Here is a 13855-nt window from a genome sequence, read left to right as displayed (position 1 = left end):
CACAGAAGCATTGTATGAAACTTCTTTCTGTTCTGTGCATTCAACTAACAGAGTTGAACCTTACTTTTGATTGAGCCGTTCTGAAACACTCTTTCTGTAGAAACTGCAAATGGACATTCTGAGCGCTAAGAGGCCTATATTGGGAAAAAGAATGTCTACAAATAAAAACTATACAAAAGAATTGTGTGAAACTTCTTTCTGTTCTGTTTGTTCAACTAAAAGAGTTGAACCTTAGTTTTGATTGAGCCGTTCTGAAACACTCTTTCTGTAGAAAATGCAAGTGGAGATTCGGAGCGCTAAGGGGGTAATAGTGGAAAAAGGAATGTCTCCAAATATGAACTGCACAGAATCATTCGGTGAAACTTCTTTCTGATCTGTGCATTCAGCTAACAGAGTTAAACCATACTTTTGATTGAGCAGATCTGAACACTCTTTCTGTAGAAAATGCAACTGGACATTTGGAGCGCTAAGAGAGTAGTAGTGGAAAAAGGAATATATTCAAATATAAACTACACAGAAGCATTCTGTGAAACTTCTTTCTGATCTGAGCATTCAGCTAACAGAGTTAAACCATACTTTTGATTGAGCAGTTTTGAAACACTCTGTCTGTAGAAAATGCAACTGGACATTCGTAGCGCTAAGTGGGTAATAGTGGAAAAAAGAATATGTTCAAATATACACTACACAGAAGCATTGTATGAAACTTCTTTCTGTTCTGTGCATTCAACTAACAGAGTTGAACCTTACTTTTGATTGAGCCGTTCTGAAACACACTTTCTGTAGAAACTGCAATTGGACATTCTGAGCGCTAAGAGGCCTATATTGGGAAAAATAATGTCTACAAATAAAAACTACACAGAAGAATTGTGTGAAACTTCTTTCTGTTCTGTTTGTTCAACTAAAAGTGTTGAACCTTAGTTTTGATTGAGCCGTTCTGTAACAGTCTTTCTGTAGAAAATGCAAGTGGAGATTCAGAGCGCTAAGAGGGTAATAGTGGAAAAAGGAATGTCTTCAAATATAAACTACACAGAATCATTCGGTGAAACTTCTTTCTGATCTGTGCATTCAGCTAACAGAGTTAAACCATACTTTTGATTGAGCAGATCTGAACACTCTTTCTGTTGAAAATGCAACTGGACATTTGGATCGCTAAGAGCGTAGTAGTGGAAAAAGGAATATATTCAAATATAAACTACACAGAAGCATTCTGTGAAACTTCTTTCTGATCTGAGCATTCAGCTAACAGATTTAAACCATACTTTTGATTGAGCAGTTTTGAAACACTCTGTCTGTAGAAAATGCAACTGGACATTCGTAGCGCTATGTGGGTAATAGTGGAAAAAAGAATATGTTCAAATATAAACTACACAGAATCATTGTATGAAACTTCTTTCTGTTCTGTGCATTCAACTAACAGAGTTGAACCTTACTTTTGATTGAGCCGTTCTGAAACACTCTTTCTGTAGAAACTGCAAATGGACATTCTGAGCGCTAAGAGGCCTATATTGGGAAAAAGAATGTCTACAAATAAAAACTATACAAAAGAATTGTGTGAAACTTCTTTCTGTTCTGTTTGTTCAACTAAAAGAGTTGAACCTTAGTTTTGATTGAGCCGTTCTGAAACACTCTTTCTGTAGAAAATGCAAGTGGAGATTCGGAGCGCTAAGGGGGTAATAGTGGAAAAAGGAATGTCTCCAAATATGAACTACACAGAATCATTCGGTGAAACTTCTTTCTGATCTGTGCATTCAGCTAACAGAGTTAAACCATACTTTTGATTGAGCAGATCTGAACACTCTTTCTGTAGAAAATGCAACTGGACATTTGGAGCGCTAAGAGAGTAGTAGTGGAAAAAGGAATATATTCAAATATAAACTACACAGAAGCATTCTGTGAAACTTCTTTCTGATCTGAGCATTCAGCTAACAGAGTTAAACCATACTTTTGATTGAGCAGTTTTGAAACACTCTGTCTGTAGAAAATGCAACTGGACATTCGTAGCGCTAAGTGGGTAATAGTGGAAAAAAGTATATGTTCAAATATAAACTACACAGAAGCATTGTATGAAACTTCTTTCTGTTCTGTGCATTCAACTAACAGTGTTGAACCTTAATTTGATTGAGCCTTTCTGAAACACTCTTTCTGTAGAAACTGCAATTGGACATTCTGAGCGCGAAGAGGCCTATATTGGGAAAAATAATATCTTCAAATAAAAACTACAGAGAAGAATTGTGTGAAACTTATTTCTGATATGTTCATTAAGCTAACAGAGTTAAACCATACTTTTGATTGCGCAGTTCTGAACACTCTTTCTGTAGAAAATGCAAGTGGACATTCGGAGCGCTAAGAGGGTAATAGTGGAAAAAGGAATATATTCAAATATAAACTACACAGTAGCATTCTGTGAAAATCCTTTCTGTTCTGTGCATTCAACTAACAGAGTTGAACCTTACTTTTGATTGAGCCGTTCTGAAACACTCTTTCTGTAGAAACTGCAATTGGACATGCTAAGCGCTAAGAGGCCTACATTGGGAAAAAGAATATCTTCAAATAAAAACTACACAGATGCATTCTGTGAAACTTATTTCTGATCTGTAAATTCAGTTAACAGAGATAAAACATATTTTTGATTGAGCAGTTATGAAACACTCTTTTTGTAGAAAATGCAAGTGGAGATTCGGAGCGCTAAGAGGGTAATAGTGGAAAAAGGAATGTCTTCAAATATAAACTACACAGAATCATTCGGTGAAACTTCTTTCTGATCTGTGCATTCAGCTAACAGAGTTAAACCATACTTTTGATTGAGCAGATCTGAACACTCTTTCTGTTGAAAATGCAACTGGACATTTGGAGCGCTAAGAGCGTATTAGTGGAAAAAGGAATATATTCAAATATAAACTACACAGAAGCATTCTGTGAAACTTCTTTCTGATCTGAGCATTCAGCTAACAGAGTTAAACCATACTTTTGATTGAGCAGTTTTGAAACACTCTGTCTGTAGAAAATGCAACTGGACATTCGTAGCGCTAAGTGGGTAATAGTGGAAAAAAGAATATGTTCAAATATAAACTACACAGAAGCATTGTATGAAACTTCTTTCTGTTCTGTGCATTCAACTAACAGAGTTGAACCTTACTTTTGATTGAGCCGTTCTGAAACACACTTTCTGTAGAAACTGCAATTGGACATTCTGAGCGCTAAGAGGCCTATATTGGGAAAAAGAATGTCTACAAATAAAAACTACACAGAAGAATTGTGTGAAACTTCTTTCTGTTCTGTTTGTTCAACTAAAAGAGTTGAACCTTAGTTTTGATTGAGCCGTTCTGTAACAGTCTTTCTGTAGAAAATGCAAGTGGAGATTCGGAGCGCTAAGAGGGTAATAGTGGAAAAAGGAATGTCTCCAAATATAAACTACACAGAATCATTCTGTGAAACTTCTTTCTGATCTGTGCATTCAGCTAACAGAGTTAAACCATACTTTTGATTGAGCAGATCTGAACACTCTTTCTGTAGAAAATGCAACTGGACATTTGGAGCGCTAAGAGATTAGTAGTGGAAAAAGGAATATATTCAAATATAAACTACACAGAAGCATTCTGTGAAACTTCTTTCTGATCTGAGCATTCAGCTAACAGAGTTAAACCATACTTTTGATTGAGCAGTTTTGAAACACTCTGTCTGTAGAAAATGCAACTGGACATTCGTAGCGCTAAGTGGGTAATAGTGGAAAAAAGAATATGTTCAAATATAAACTACACAGAAGCATTGTATGAAACTTCTTTCTGTTCTGTGCATTCAACTAACAGAGTTGAACCTTACTTTTGATTGAGCCTTTCTGAAACACTCTTTCTGTAGAAACTGCAATTGGACATTCTGAGCGCTAAGAGGCCTCTATTGGGAAAAATAATATCTTCAAATAAAAACTACACAGAAGCATTGTGTGAAACTTATTTCTGATATGTTCATTAAGCTAACAGAGTTAAACCATACTTTTGATTGCGCAGTTCTGAACACTCTTTCTGTAGAAAATGCAAGTGGACATTCGGAGCGCTAAGAGGGTAATAGTGGAAAAAGGAATATATTCAAATATAAACTACACAGTAGCATTCTGTGAAAATTCTTTCTGTTCTGTGCATTCAACTAACAGAGTTGAACCTTACTTTTGATTCAGCCGTTCTGAAACACTCTTTCTGTAGAAACTGCAATTTTACATGCTAAGCGCTAAGAGGCCTACATTGGGAAGAAAAATATCTTCAAATAAAAACTACACAGATGCATTCTGTGAAACTTATTTCTGATCTGTAAATTCAGTTAACAGAGATAAAACATATTTTTGATTGAGCAGTTATGAAACACTCTTTTTGTAGAAAATGCAAGTGGAGATTCGGAGCGCTAAGGGGGTAATAGTGGAAAAAGGAATGTCTTCAAATATAAACTACACAGAATCATTCGGTGAAACTTCTTTCTGATCTGTGCATTCAGCTAACAGAGTTAAACCATACTTTTGATTGAGCAGATCTGAACACTCTTTCTGTTGAAAATGCAACTGGACATTTGGAGCGCTAAGAGCGTAGTAGTGGAAAAAGTAATATATTCAAATAAAAACTACACAGAAGCATTCTGTGAAACTTCTTTCTGATCTGAGCATTCAGCTAACAGAGTTAAACCATACATTTGATTGAGCAGTTTTGAAACACTCTGTCTGTAGAAAATGCAACTGGACATTCGTAGCGCTAAGTGGGTAATAGTGGAAAAAAGAATATGTTCAAATATAAACTACACAGAAGCATTGTATGAAACTTCTTTCTGTTCTGTGCATTCAACTAACAGATTTGAACCTTACTTTTGATTGAACCGTTCTGAAACACACTTTCTGTAGAAACTGCAATTGGACATTCTGAGCGCTCAGAGGCCTATATTGGGAAAAAGAATGTCTAAAAATAAAAACTACACAGAAGAATTGTGTGAAACTTCTTTCTGTTCTGTTTTTTCAACTAAAAGATTTGAACCTTAGTTTTGATTGAGCCGTTCTGTAACAGTCTTTCTGTAGAAAATGCAAGTGGAGATTCGGAGCGCTAAGAGGGTAATAGTGGAAAAAGGAATGTCTCCAAATATAAACTACAAAGAATCATTCTGTGAAACTTCATTCTGATCTGTGCATTCAGCTAACAGAGTTAAACCATACTTTTGATTGAGCAGATCTGAACACTCTTTCTGTAGAAAATGCAACTGGATATTTGGAGCGCTAAGAGAGTAATAGTGGAAAAAGAAATATATTCAAATATAAACTACACAGAAGCATTCTGTGAAACTTCTTTCTGATCTGAGCATTCAGCTAACAGAGTTAAACCATACTTTTGATTGAGCAGTTTTGAAACACTCTGTCTGTAGAAAATGCAACTGGACATTCGTAGCGCTAAGTGGGTAATAGTGGAAAAAAGAATATGTTCAAATATAAACTAAACAGAAGCATTGTATGAAACTTCTTTCTGTTATGTGCATTCAACTAACAGAGTTGAACCTTACTTTTGATTGAGCCTTTCTGAAACACTCTTTCTGTAGAAACTGCAATTGGACATTCTGAGCGCTAAGAGGCCTCTATTGGGAAAAATAATATCTTCAAATTAAAACTACACAGAAGAATTGTGTGAAACTTATTTCTGATATGTTCATTAAGCTAACAGAGTTAAACCATACTTTTGATTGCGCAGTTCTGAACACTCTTTCTGTAGAAAATGCAAGTGGACATTCGGAGCGCTAAGAGGGTAATAGTGGAAAAAGGAATATATTCAAATATAAACTACACAGTAGCATTATGTGAAAATTTTTTCTGTTCTGTGCATTCAACTAACAGAGTTGAACCTTACTTTTGATTGAGCCGTTCTGAAACACTCTTTCTGTAGAAACTGCAATTGGACATGCTAAGCGCTAAGAGGCCTACATTGGGAAGAAAAATATCTTCAAATAAAAACTACACAGATGCATTCTGTGAAACTTATTTCTGATCTGTAAATTCAGTTAACAGAGATAAAACATATTTTTGATTGAGCAGTTATGAAACACTCTTTTTGTAGAAAATGCAAGTGGAGATTCGGAGCGCTAAGGGGGTAATAGTGGAAAAAGGAATGTCTTCAAATATAAACTACACAGAATCATTCGGTGAAACTTCTTTCTGATCTGTGCATTCAGCTAACAGAGTTAAACCATACTTTTGATTGAGCAGATCTGAACACTCTTTCTGTTGAAAATGCAACTGGACATTTGGAGCGCTAAGAGCGTAGTAGTGGAAAAAGTAATATATTCAAATAAAAACTACACAGAAGCATTCTGTGAAACTTCTTTCTGATCTGAGCATTCAGCTAACAGAGTTAAACCATACATTTGATTGAGCAGTTTTGAAACACTCTGTCTGTAGAAAATGCAACTGGACATTCGTAGCGCTAAGTGGGTAATAGTCGAAAAAAGAATATGTTCAAATATAAACTACACAGAAGCATTGTATGAAACTTCTTTCTGTTCTGTGCATTCAACTAACAGATTTGAACCTTACTTTTGATTGAACCGTTCTGAAACACACTTTCTGTAGAAACTGCAATTGGACATTCTGAGCGCTGAGAGGCCTATATTGGGAAAAAGAATGTCTACAAATAAAAACTACACAGAAGAATTGTGTGAAACTTCTTTCTGTTCTGTTTTTTCAACTAAAAGATTTGAACCTTAGTTTTGATTGAGCCGTTCTGTAACAGTCTTTCTGTAGAAAATGCAAGTGGAGATTCGGAGCGCTAAGAGGGTAATAGTGGAAAAAGGAATGTCTCCAAATATAAACTACAAAGAATCATTCTGTGAAACTTCATTCTGATCTGTGCATTCAGCTAACAGAGTTAAACCATACTTTTGATTGAGCAGATCTGAACACTCTTTCTGTAGAAAATGCAACTGGATATTTGGAGCGCTAAGAGAGTAATAGTGGAAAAAGAAATATATTCAAATATAAACTACACAGAAGCATTCTGTGAAACTTCTTTCTGATCTGAGCATTCAGCTAACAGAGTTAAACCATACTTTTGATTGAGCAGTTTTGAAACACTCTGTCTGTAGAAAATGCAACTGGACATTCGTAGCGCTAAGTGGGTAATAGTGGAAAAAAGAATATGTTCAAATATAAACTAAACAGAAGCATTGTATGAAACTTCTTTCTGTTATGTGCATTCAACTAACAGAGTTGAACCTTACTTTTGATTGAGCCTTTCTGAAACACTCTTTCTGTAGAAACTGCAATTGGACATTCTGAGCGCTAAGAGGCCTCTATTGGGAAAAATAATACCTTCAAATTAAAACTACACAGAAGAATTGTGTGAAACTTATTTCTGATATGTTCATTAAGCTAACAGAGTTAAACCATACTTTTGATTGCGCAGTTCTGAACACTCTTTCTGTAGAAAATGCAAGTGGACATTCGGAGCGCTAAGAGGGTAATAGTGGAAAAAGGAATATATTCAAATATAAACTACACAGTAGCATTATGTGAAAATTCTTTCTGTTCTGTGCATTCAACTAACAGAGTTGAACCTTACTTTTGATTGAGCCGTTCTGAAACACTCTTTCTGTAGAAACTGCAATTGGACATTCTGAGCGCTAAGAGGCCTACATTGGGAAAATGAATATCTTCAAATAAAAACTACACAGACGCATTCTGTGAAACTTATTTCTGATCTGTAAATTCAGTTAACAGAGATAAAACATATTTTTGATTGAGCAGTTATGAAACACTCTTTTTGTAGAAAATGCAAGTGGAGATTCGGAGCGCTAAGAGGGTAATAGTGGAAAAAGGAATGTCTTCAAATATAAACTACACAGAATCATTCGGTGAAACTTCTTTCTGATCTGTGCATTCAGCTAACAGAGTTAAACCATACTTTTGATTGAGCAGATCTGAACACTCTTTCTGTTGAAAATGCAACTGGACATTTGGAGCGCTAAGAGCGTAGTAGTGGAAAAAGGAATATATTCAAATATAAACTACACAGAAGCATTCTGTGAAACTTCTTTCTGATCTGAGCATTCAGCTAACAGAGTTAAACCATACTTTTTATTGAGCAGTTTTGAAACACTCTGTCTGTAGAAAATGCAACTGGACATTCGTAGCGCTAAGTGGGTAATAGTGGAAAAAAGAATATGTTCAAATATAAACTACAGAGAAGCATTGTATGAAACTTCTTTCTGTTCTGTGCATTCAACTAACAGAGTTGAACCTTACTTTTGATTGAGCCGTTCTGAAACACTCTTTCTGTAGAAACTGCAAATGGACATTCTGAGCGCTAAGAGGCCTATATTGGGAAAAAGAATGTCTACAAATAAAAACTATACAAAAGAATTGTGTGAAACTTCTTTCTGTTCTGTTTGTTCAACTAAAAGAGTTGAACCTTAGTTTTGATTGAGCCGTTCTGAAACACTCTTTCTGTAGAAAATGCAACTGGAGATTCGGAGCGCTAAGGGGGTAATAGTGGAAAAAGGAATGTCTCCAAATATGAACTGCACAGAATCATTCGGTGAAACTTCTTTCTGATCTGTGCATTCAGCTAACAGAGTTAAACCATACTTTTGATTGAGCAGATCTGAACACTCTTTCTGTAGAAAATGCAACTGGACATTTGGAGCGCTAAGAGAGTAGTAGTGGAAAAAGGAATATATTCAAATATAAACTACACAGAAGCATTCTGTGAAACTTCTTTCTGATCTGAGCATTCAGCTAACAGAGTTAAACCATACTTTTGATTGAGCAGTTTTGAAACACTCTGTCTGTAGAAAATGCAACTGGACATTCGTAGCGCTAAGTGGGTAATAGTGGAAAAAAGAATATGTTCAAATATACACTACACAGAAGCATTGTATGAAACTTCTTTCTGTTCTGTGCATTCAACTAACAGAGTTGAACCTTACTTTTGATTGAGCCGTTCTGAAACACACTTTCTGTAGAAACTGCAATTGGACATTCTGAGCGCTAAGAGGCCTATATTGGGAAAAATAATGTCTACAAATAAAAACTACACAGAAGAATTGTGTGAAACTTCTTTCTGTTCTGTTTGTTCAACTAAAAGTGTTGAACCTTAGTTTTGATTGAGCCGTTCTGTAACAGTCTTTCTGTAGAAAATGCAAGTGGAGATTCAGAGCGCTAAGAGGGTAATAGTGGAAAAAGGAATGTCTTCAAATATAAACTACACAGAATCATTCGGTGAAACTTCTTTCTGATCTGTGCATTCAGCTAACAGAGTTAAACCATACTTTTGATTGAGCAGATCTGAACACTCTTTCTGTTGAAAATGCAACTGGACATTTGGATCGCTAAGAGCGTAGTAGTGGAAAAAGGAATATATTCAAATATAAACTACACAGAAGCATTCTGTGAAACTTCTTTCTGATCTGAGCATTCAGCTAACAGATTTAAACCATACTTTTGATTGAGCAGTTTTGAAACACTCTGTCTGTAGAAAATGCAACTGGACATTCGTAGCGCTATGTGGGTAATAGTGGAAAAAAGAATATGTTCAAATATAAACTACACAGAATCATTGTATGAAACTTCTTTCTGTTCTGTGCATTCAACTAACAGAGTTGAACCTTACTTTTGATTGAGCCGTTCTGAAACACTCTTTCTGTAGAAACTGCAAATGGACATTCTGAGCGCTAAGAGGCCTATATTGGGAAAAAGAATGTCTACAAATAAAAACTATACAAAAGAATTGTGTGAAACTTCTTTCTGTTCTGTTTGTTCAACTAAAAGAGTTGAACCTTAGTTTTGATTGAGCCGTTCTGAAACACTCTTTCTGTAGAAAATGCAAGTGGAGATTCGGAGCGCTAAGGGGGTAATAGTGGAAAAAGGAATGTCTCCAAATATGAACTACACAGAATCATTCGGTGAAACTTCTTTCTGATCTGTGCATTCAGCTAACAGAGTTAAACCATACTTTTGATTGAGCAGATCTGAACACTCTTTCTGTAGAAAATGCAACTGGACATTTGGAGCGCTAAGAGAGTAGTAGTGGAAAAAGGAATATATTCAAATATAAACTACACAGAAGCATTCTGTGAAACTTCTTTCTGATCTGAGCATTCAGCTAACAGAGTTAAACCATACTTTTGATTGAGCAGTTTTGAAACACTCTGTCTGTAGAAAATGCAACTGGACATTCGTAGCGCTAAGTGGGTAATAGTGGAAAAAAGTATATGTTCAAATATAAATTACACAGAAGCATTGTATGAAACTTCTTTCTGTTCTGTGCATTCAACTAACAGAGTTGAACCTTAATTTGATTGAGCCTTTCTGAAACACTCTTTCTGTAGAAACTGCAATTGGACATTCTGAGCGCGAAGAGGCCTATATTGGGAAAAATAATATCTTCAAATAAAAACTACAGAGAAGAATTGTGTGAAACTTATTTCTGATATGTTCATTAAGCTAACAGACTTAAACCATACTTTTGATTGCGCAGTTCTGAACACTCTTTCTGTAGAAAATGCAAGTGGACATTCGGAGCGCTAAGAGGGTAATAGTGGAAAAAGGAATATATTCAAATATAAACTACACAGTAGCATTCTGTGAAAATTCTTTCTGTTCTGTGCATTCAACTAACAGAGTTGAACCTTACTTTTGATTGAGCCGTTCTGAAACACTCTTTCTGTAGAAACTGCAATTGGACATGCTAAGCGCTAAGAGGCCTACATTGGGAAAAAGAATATCTTCAAATAAAAACTACACAGATGCATTCTGTGAAACTTATTTCTGATCTGTAAATTCAGTTAACAGAGATAAAACATATTTTTGATTGAGCAGTTATGAAACACTCTTTTTGTAGAAAATGCAAGTGGAGATTCGGAGCGCTAAGAGGGTAATAGTGGAAAAAGGAATGTCTTCAAATATAAACTACACAGAATCATTCGGTGAAACTTCTTTCTGATCTGTGCATTCAGCTAACAGAGTTAAACCATACTTTTGATTGAGCAGATCTGAACACTCTTTCTGTTGAAAATGCAACTGGACATTTGGAGCGCTAAGAGCGTAGTAGTGGAAAAAGGAATATATTCAAATATAAACTACACAGAAGCATTCTGTGAAACTTCTTTCTGATCTGAGCATTCAGCTAACAGAGTTAAACCATACTTTTGATTGAGCAGTTTTGAAACACTCTGTCTGTAGAAAATGCAACTGGACATTCGTAGCGCTAAGTGGGTAATAGTGGAAAAAAGAATATGTTCAAATATAAACTACACAGAAGCATTGTATGAAACTTCTTTCTGTTCTGTGCATTCAACTAACAGAGTTGAACCTTACTTTTGATTGAGCCGTTCTGAAACACACTTTCTGTAGAAACTGCAATTGGACATTCTGAGCGCTAAGAGGCCTATATTGGGAAAAAGAATGTCTACAAATAAAAACTACACAGAAGAATTGTGTGAAACTTCTTTCTGTTCTGTTTGTTCAACTAAAAGAGTTGAACCTTAGTTTTGATTGAGCCGTTCTGTAACAGTCTTTCTGTAGAAAATGCAAGTGGAGATTCGGAGCGCTAAGAGGGTAATAGTGGAAAAAGGAATGTCTCCAAATATAAACTACACAGAATCATTCTGTGAAACTTCTTTCTGATCTGTGCATTCAGCTAACAGAGTTAAACCATACTTTTGATTGAGCAGATCTGAACACTCTTTCTGTAGAAAATGCAACTGGACATTTGGAGCGCTAAGAGATTAGTAGTGGAAAAAGGAATATATTCAAATATAAACTACACAGAAGCATTCTGTGAAACTTCTTTCTGATCTGAGCATTCAGCTAACAGAGTTAAACCATACTTTTGATTGAGCAGTTTTGAAACACTCTGTCTGTAGAAAATGCAACTGGACATTCGTAGCGCTAAGTGGGTAATAGTGGAAAAAAGAATATGTTCAAATATAAACTACACAGAAGCATTGTATGAAACTTCTTTCTGTTCTGTGCATTCAACTAACAGAGTTGAACCTTACTTTTGATTGAGCCTTTCTGAAACACTCTTTCTGTAGAAACTGCAATTGGACATTCTGAGCGCTAAGAGGCCTCTATTGGGAAAAATAATATCTTCAAATAAAAACTACACAGAAGCATTGTGTGAAACTTATTTCTGATATGTTCATTAAGCTAACAGAGTTAAACCATACTTTTGATTGCGCAGTTCTGAACACTCTTTCTGTAGAAAATGCAAGTGGACATTCGGAGCGCTAAGAGGGTAATAGTGGAAAAAGGAATATATTCAAATATAAACTACACAGTAGCATTCTGTGAAAATTCTTTCTGTTCTGTGCATTCAACTAACAGAGTTGAACCTTACTTTTGATTGAGCCGTTCTGAAACACTCTTTCTGTAGAAACTGCAATTGGACATGCTAAGCGCTAAGAGGCCTACATTGGGAAAAAGAATATCTTCAAATAAAAACTACACAGATGCATTCTGTGAAACTTATTTCTGATCTGTAAATTCAGTTAACAGAGATAAAACATATTTTTGATTGAGCAGTTATGAAACACTCTTTTTGTAGAAAATGCAAGTGGAGATTCGGAGCGCTAAGAGGGTAATAGTGGAAAAAGTAATGTCTTCAAATATAAACTACACAGAATCATTCGGTGAAACTTCTTTCTGATCTGTGCATTCAGCTAACAGAGTTAAACCATACTTTTGATTGAGCAGATCTGAACACTCTTTCTGTTGAAAATGCAACTGGACATTTGGAGCGCTAAGAGCGTAGTAGTGGAAAAAGGAATATATTCAAATATAAACTACACAGAAACATTCTGTGAAACTTCTTTCTGATCTGAGCATTCAGCTAACAGAGTTTAACCATACTTTTGATTGAGCAGTTTTGAAACACTCTGTCTGTAGAAAATGCAACTGGACATTCGTAGCGCTAAGTGGATAATAGTGGAAAAAAGAATATGTTCAAATATAAACTACACAGAAGCATTGTATGAAACTTCTTTCTGTTCTGTGAATTCAACTAACAGAGTTGAACCTTACTTTTGATTGAGCCGTTCTGAAACACTCTTTCTGTAGAAACTGCAATTGGACATTCTGAGCGCTAAGAGGCCTATATTGGGAAAAAGAATGTCTACAAATAAAAACTACACAGAAGATTTGTGTGAAACTTCTTTCTGTTCTGTTTGTTCAACTAAAAGAGTTGAACCTTAGTTTTGATTGAGCCGTTCTGAAACACTCTTTCTGTAGAAAATGCAAGTGGATATTCGGAGCGCTAAGGGGGTAATAGTGGAAAAAGGAATGTCTCCAAATATGAACTACACAGAATCATTCTGTGAAACTTCTTTCTGATCTGTGCATTCAGCTAACAGAGTTAAACCATACTTTTGATTGAGCAGATCTGAACACTCTTTCTGTAGAAAATGCAACTGGACATTTGGAGCGCTAAGAGAGTAGTAGTGGAAAAAGAAATATATTCAAATATAAACTACACAGAAGCATTCTGTGAAACTTCTTTCTGATCTGAGCATTCAGCTAACAGAGTTAAACCATACTTTTGATTGAGCAGTTTTCAAACACTCTGTCTGTAGAAAATGCAACTGGACATTCGTAGCGCTAAGTGGGTAATAGTGGAAAAAAGAATATGTTCAAATATAAACTACACAGAAGCATTGTATGAAACTACTTTCTGTTCTGTGCATTCAACTAACAGAGTTGAACCTTACTTTTGATTGAGCCTTTCTGAAACACTCTTTCTGTAGAAACTGCAATTGGACATTCTGAGCGCTAAGAGGCCTCTATTTGGAAAAATAATATCTTCAAATAAAAACTACACAGAAGCATTGTGTGAAACTTATTTCT

This window comes from Symphalangus syndactylus, chromosome 24 (genome assembly GCF_028878055.3).
Source record: "Symphalangus syndactylus isolate Jambi chromosome 24, NHGRI_mSymSyn1-v2.1_pri, whole genome shotgun sequence".
NCBI classification, from domain to species: Eukaryota; Metazoa; Chordata; class Mammalia; order Primates; family Hylobatidae; genus Symphalangus; species Symphalangus syndactylus.
This window is presented reverse-complemented; position numbering follows the sequence as displayed.